This window comes from Notolabrus celidotus, chromosome 11 (assembly GCF_009762535.1).
Source record: "Notolabrus celidotus isolate fNotCel1 chromosome 11, fNotCel1.pri, whole genome shotgun sequence".
Lineage (NCBI taxonomy): Eukaryota > Metazoa > Chordata > Actinopteri > Labriformes > Labridae > Notolabrus > Notolabrus celidotus.
The window spans coordinates 9,752,983-9,759,132 of NC_048282.1; positions in this window are offsets into that span (position 1 = coordinate 9,752,983).

A 6,150-nucleotide genomic window follows, 5' to 3' on the forward strand; every position below is an offset into this window, starting at 1 on the left:
TGAAAATCAGATAACCATGCATAAATCAAGTCTATTTGGGAAGGCGGCCGGGAATGATGATGGCTAGCTCAAGAAAACACAAGAATTTCACCAAGGCCAGGGTTCAACTCTCATGCAACCAAAGGTCACTGTACCTATGGATGCTTTTCAACTTCAAACACCTGTGAGAAGTTTATATTTGGTTATGAACTTCTGAAATACCTCCTGGTGCCTCCGTATGGCCTACAAAAGCCCTGAGGCTTCAGCATGGAAAATGAGGGAAGTGTCCTGTCCTGCTACCTCACACTAACTCCTGCTGTAGTGGAAAATGAATGAGGTGCGATTCAGGACAGTGAGAGTCTTGGCTCATGTAATGTTTTAAAAGCTGCTGCCAAGAGAGTAGCTTTGGTACTTGTGGGGTGATAAGCACAGTGGTTGATAGATAGCTATGTGTTTTCAGGTCTCTGGCCTGAGTGGTGGAAACTATCATGGAAACTTGTAATGCTGCTATAAATAAATGACCTTGCCCTCTGTTGCCAGCCAGGCTGTCACACCAGTCCTTCAGTCAGTCAGTCGAGCTGTCCATCCTTCAATCTGACTGCCTCCTTAACATATGATGACCTGCTTTGTCCAGTTTAATAGTTTAGCCATTGATTTCTCTATCTGCATACTTGCCTGTCTTTAAGCTCTCTATGAAAGTGAAACAACTTAAAATAAATTTTAACTCAATAGCCAAACTAATACATCCCTCATACTCATTGCTATGTCTCTGTTGTGGAAGCAGTTTATCATTTATTAATCTACTTTTACCCCATATGGGATTATAACTTTAAAAATTCAACGTCATGCTGTATTGACAAAGGTTTGGACTGGCAGTTGGGACCATAGACTGTATAATTAACGGACGTAGTATCCATGACGTCACCCATCTGTTTCTGAAGCGATGTTTTGAAGCTAACTGTTGGTGGGAGCCATATTGGAAATGCTGTACTCAACCTAACTCCTGTTGAGCTAGTGTGAGGTAAAGAGGCGGGCTTTGAGCCTCCTAGCCAACAGCTATGTGTTCCCGCCTGTCCATCAAGTCAGGCATGTCCTGAAATGGGTAAAACTTGTAATATTAATATCTTCTGAAATGTCTTGTTAGAAAATAAATCTACCCCACACGTGCTGATAGAAAAATTAGCTATTCAGACTAAAGGCGTTTTTTTTAACCAGCCTGTAAACATGTTTATTATTGCTGTAAAGATTGTCTTTTTTGAATTGGTGTGTATGTGGTTTCCGTTGTTTCTGCAGCCAGCCTCAAGCGGACACTGAATGAACTGCAGTTTTTAGCACTTCCGCATGGGCTTCATATTTTGAGACTTACCACTTGCCATAAACTAATTCAACAAATGTTTACAGATGAAATAAGACAAAGAAATGGGGTATGATCTGGTAGATTTACATTTAAAATAAATGGTGCTGCAACCAGTGGAGTTGCCCCTGCGTGCCTTTAGAAAAAATGCAGGTTCAAAGCATTTCTGCATCAGTCGTAGTTTTCAGGCTACATCCTCTTCTAATTCTTCTAATTCGAATTCATGGTGCAGAATGGACAGCTGGGACTGTGAGGAATTGTGAGTTTTGTTTGGCAAAAAGAGTATCTCATAAGAATCAGACATCCCAGCTTTAAATTGTTTCATGCAAATACGGAATAGCTTTCTGGTAGGGTTTCCAGACTATCGCCCAAGACTCATGAATGATTATATCACTGTTTAAGTTTATTTTTCTATGATGTCTGTATTCATTTTGCTGTCATAGCTTTGTTTTTTGGAGGAAACACTCTTTTTTTCTGCAGTCAGAAGTACATGCACACAGAGTCTCTGAGACTGTCTGTGTCTTTCTGCTGTATCTACCTAAGAGCACCTGTTGCGGGTCACACCAGCAGCTGTTGGCCTTGTGATACTCTTGCTTCACACACTATCGCAGTCTTTCTGCCTGACTACACAGAAACATACACACATATACACACACATTGACCACTGTATTACTCCCACTCCTGTAACACCTCCTTGTGTCATCACAGCTACTAGAAGGATCATCTCCCATTATCACGTTACCACTACCATTAGGTGCTTGTGCACTGTAGAAAAGCAGAAATGAAACTTCTCCAAAATTAAGGCAAAGAATGAAAACATTTAGACTCAGGTGACTGAAGTGAAGTTTTAACCAATCACTCAATCAATCTTCATTTGTATCGTGCCAAAGCTCAACAAACATTATGTGAAGACTCTTTCCAAACAGAGCGGGTCTACACCATACTCTATGTTATATTATTAACAAAGATCCAAAATCAAGACAGGATAAGATCCAGTCCCCTCTCACTGACAGGACTTGCTCTTATCTCATCTTAATCCACCATGAGCAGACCACTTTGCAGTATTTAACAAGTTACAGGGGCAAGGACAAACTTCCTTTAACAGGCAGAAACTTCGAGAAGAACCAGAGTCATATTAGACAGACATTTGCAGAGACCGAGTTTGCATTTTAGTGTGTTCATCTTAGGATTGGTACTGAGCAAGTGGCAACCTCTGATGTTGATATAGTCATTCTCCAGGTTGAAAAACAGGTCAGGTAGAGGATTAAAAACCAAGCTTGCTTTTTAAGTCCCAGATCCAGAGGTACGGCAGGGATGCATTGTGCAATCTAAGTAAATCAGAAACTCTAAGTAGCTGGATACTGTAACTAGCTTTTCATACAAGCAGAGACTTTTTTGAGGGTGCAAGTCACCGCAGCCAAGATATTCAACTTAGAGCAATTTAAGGGAATAGTGCAGGGTGCATGGTATTTATTTATTCATAATGATAAGACAAGGAATGAATATATGAATTCAACTGTTAAATGTTTGACTGAAGATAAGAAGTACAGTTCTTCAGCTCTTTTTGCAAACCCCAAATCTTCACTGAGGGCTCAAACTCCCCCTAACTGCTCCATAATTAGAACCATTATGGTTCATTTTAAGAATAGGTCACAGGGTTAAGATGTAAGGCACCATTGTCAAAGTAAGAACCGTTTAATTGTTGGGGTAAGTTTATCTAATCACAGTCTAACGCTCTCTCTAGTAACAGCTGTCACATTGCTCTCAGTGAAACGATCTAACAGACAAACCGGTCTCTGTGTGCATGCCAGCGGCTGAATCCAGCATGTATGTGCATGTGCTGTGATCATGTGTGTCAGCTTTCACTGAATGAGTTCAGATGAGACATCTGTTGATCCTCTGCTGTCGAGTGTCTGAGCTGTTAAATGCACATGTTGCATAATCCTGCTGAGCACTATACGGTATGATGGATGACTGGAGCCCCTGACAGAGGAGATGTGTAAGTGTGTATTTGTGTGTGTGTGTGTGTGTGTGTGTGTGTAGGTGTGCGTGTGCGTGTGCGTGTGTGTGTGTGTGTGTGTGTGTGTGTGTGTGTGTGTGTGTGTGTATGCCTTTGCTGCAGGATATTTGTTTCATCACACACTCCTCATTCTCATTCAACAAGAACGGGGTTTGGTATTTTCGACAGTTCAAAATCAAGAAATGAACCAACAAAGACACGCCTGTGTAACAGAAACAATAAAATAAAAAGTGTTGAAGTTCACATGAAGTCTCCATCTCATTCATATACGGTATGATTTATTTTATTTGATCATCATGTTTTCTATATTGGAGGATTTTTTGTCCTCAAAGCGTTTGAATCTAAATCTCTGCACAATTTTGTTAATTCAGACATGGCTGCATTCTCTCTTCATACTAACTCTGATTCTCTGACTGCAGATAACTGAGTGTTATTCATGCAAAAAACGGGATTAATTAAACATGCTGTCAATCTTTCTACTTTTCAAAAATCTATTGTCCTTAAAAAGTATTTTTGACTTTGTGAAAGGTGCTTCTTTATAAAATAAAATCCCACATTTCACCAATAACTGAAGTTGATTTCTACACAAGATTTTATAAAGCACCCGTCACAAATTTTGTCAAGCACAAACTTAAAGGCACATTATGGAACTTTCAGTTTATGTTGACTCTGCTGTCCCCTTTGGATGAAATCTGTAGTTTTTTTCCAGCATGAAGACTACATTTCCCATGGGCACCGTAACCCTCTGTGGTAAAGATGTGTCTCGTTTGTTGTTGAAGCAAATAGATCTTCTTTTTAATCCTTCTTTTCTTTGTTCATGACGACTTTTATCTGGATGAAGAGTGATGAGGTCATGTTTTGATTTGTAGCTACATCAAATTATGAACTGTGATGTAACCTTACTTTGTAAACTCTGATTTATTACCGTTAGTTAGCTTACAAAAGGTGAGCAGACGTACCGGTTTAACGTTACCCTCTGTCATGACGTGAGCTCTGGTGTCTCAATAAATATCTGAATAATGTAAATATGCACATGATTTAACTCTTTAGTCCTCAAAGAGCAGTGAAACACGCACCAGCATATTAAGCATTAAATCCAGTTCATACACATTTAGCTCTTTTAGCTAGCAGCCCTGGTTGTAGAGTTTCTCCGTCTGAAACTTCAACAGAAAGCATACGTCTGTTTGATAATCCTGCTCAAGTATCAGCCACGAGGACAAAACACTATGTCAAAAGATAAATTATCTAAAGAAAAACAACTCCCCCTGCTTGATAACTTACTGCTCACTCACAAACTTTACCAGCAGAGCTCTGAACAGAGACTCTTCAGGGTGAGAGACGAATATGGACACAGCTTTTTATGCAGGAAAATCCAGCCTGAACGGATCATTCTGTTAAGATTTTCAAAATAAAGATGACAAATCTCTTTATAACCATCAAAGATAGACCTTTATTTTCATTAAAATGTATTCAAATAGTGAACCTTCAAGGTTGACAGTGAAAATAAAAGACTCTATAAGCAAATCCATCTCTAAGTTTGAACGATCTCTGGAACATTCTTTGAATAACTCCTTCTCTAATTTACATCCTGTAAGTTCACAGAGGTCAAAGTGATGTGATTCTGCAGTTTAAGTTGTTGGGTTCAAGTGTCGAGGTCAGCAGGTCTGGTGATCTGCATTTTGGGAACCTGCGTAACGGAACGGGGGTCTCAGGGTTCTCGGTGCAAAGTGTCGGGGTCAGGGGGGTCGTACCAGGAGGGTCAAGTGACGTGTCTGACCTGTGGGACAGAAGCCAGTGCAGAGTGGATTATCAGGATTACTCTGCACATGCAAAAAATAGAGGCACCTGTTACTTTAGTAAAAAGACTGATAGACATCTCGAAGGTACTTTCTTGGAGTTAAGTAGTATTGCAATAACTTTTAAAGATCACACGTTTATTTGTTTTGCAACCAGAGATCTGTTTTGAAATGTACTCTCTCGGGCTTAAATACAGAACATGTTCCGTAAAAACCTCCTGTCTGAAATTACCTTGTATCAGTCTTCCTGTGCAGTGAGTGTGTGTGTTTATTTCTGTACACTGTCACTGTAAATCTCTGCGGTAAACTCAAACAGTTGTTAACTCTGCCAGGAGCACACAGGTGTGGGGACTCCAGCTCATGTTTCTCACATGTCACCCTGAGGTTGTCTGTTTACTCTGTGTTACTATCACAGCTATGAGGACTTCTACTCTCACACCTGAAACTAAGATTACTACAAAGAAGACACCTTCTTGCTGTAACAATAACCGTATAACTTATTTTGATGCCTGGTTCTAATTTTGTTTTAACTTAATGAAAATAATTTTAATTGAAGTCATTAAAACTGCTGTTCTTGTCAAAAAAGAGAAAATGAATTTGAATCAAGTTTAATCTGTGAAATTATGCACTTTAAATTCAATTCTTGAAAAAAGCAGTTTGATGTTAGAGCTGACTCCATCTCTGAAGTGCTCTCTGGCAGTTTGAAAAGCATGAAAAGTAATACACTTTACTTTGTATAACTCATGCCGCATTGAGCCAGTTTGCAGGAGATACCTGAGGCAGAGAGAGTTGACAGCCAATGAAACTCTAGCACAAGTTCAAGTCAGGTTTTTTTCTGCATGATGTTTCAATTGTTCATTTATCATACTATGTTGCATCTGCTCTCCATACATGCTCACTTATATTGTTCTGCAGTCATCAGCTGTTCTCATCACCTGGTTATGTCTATCCAATCGCGCTACAACAGACCCTTACTGTAAGCCAATCTCTGCCTCTAGTTC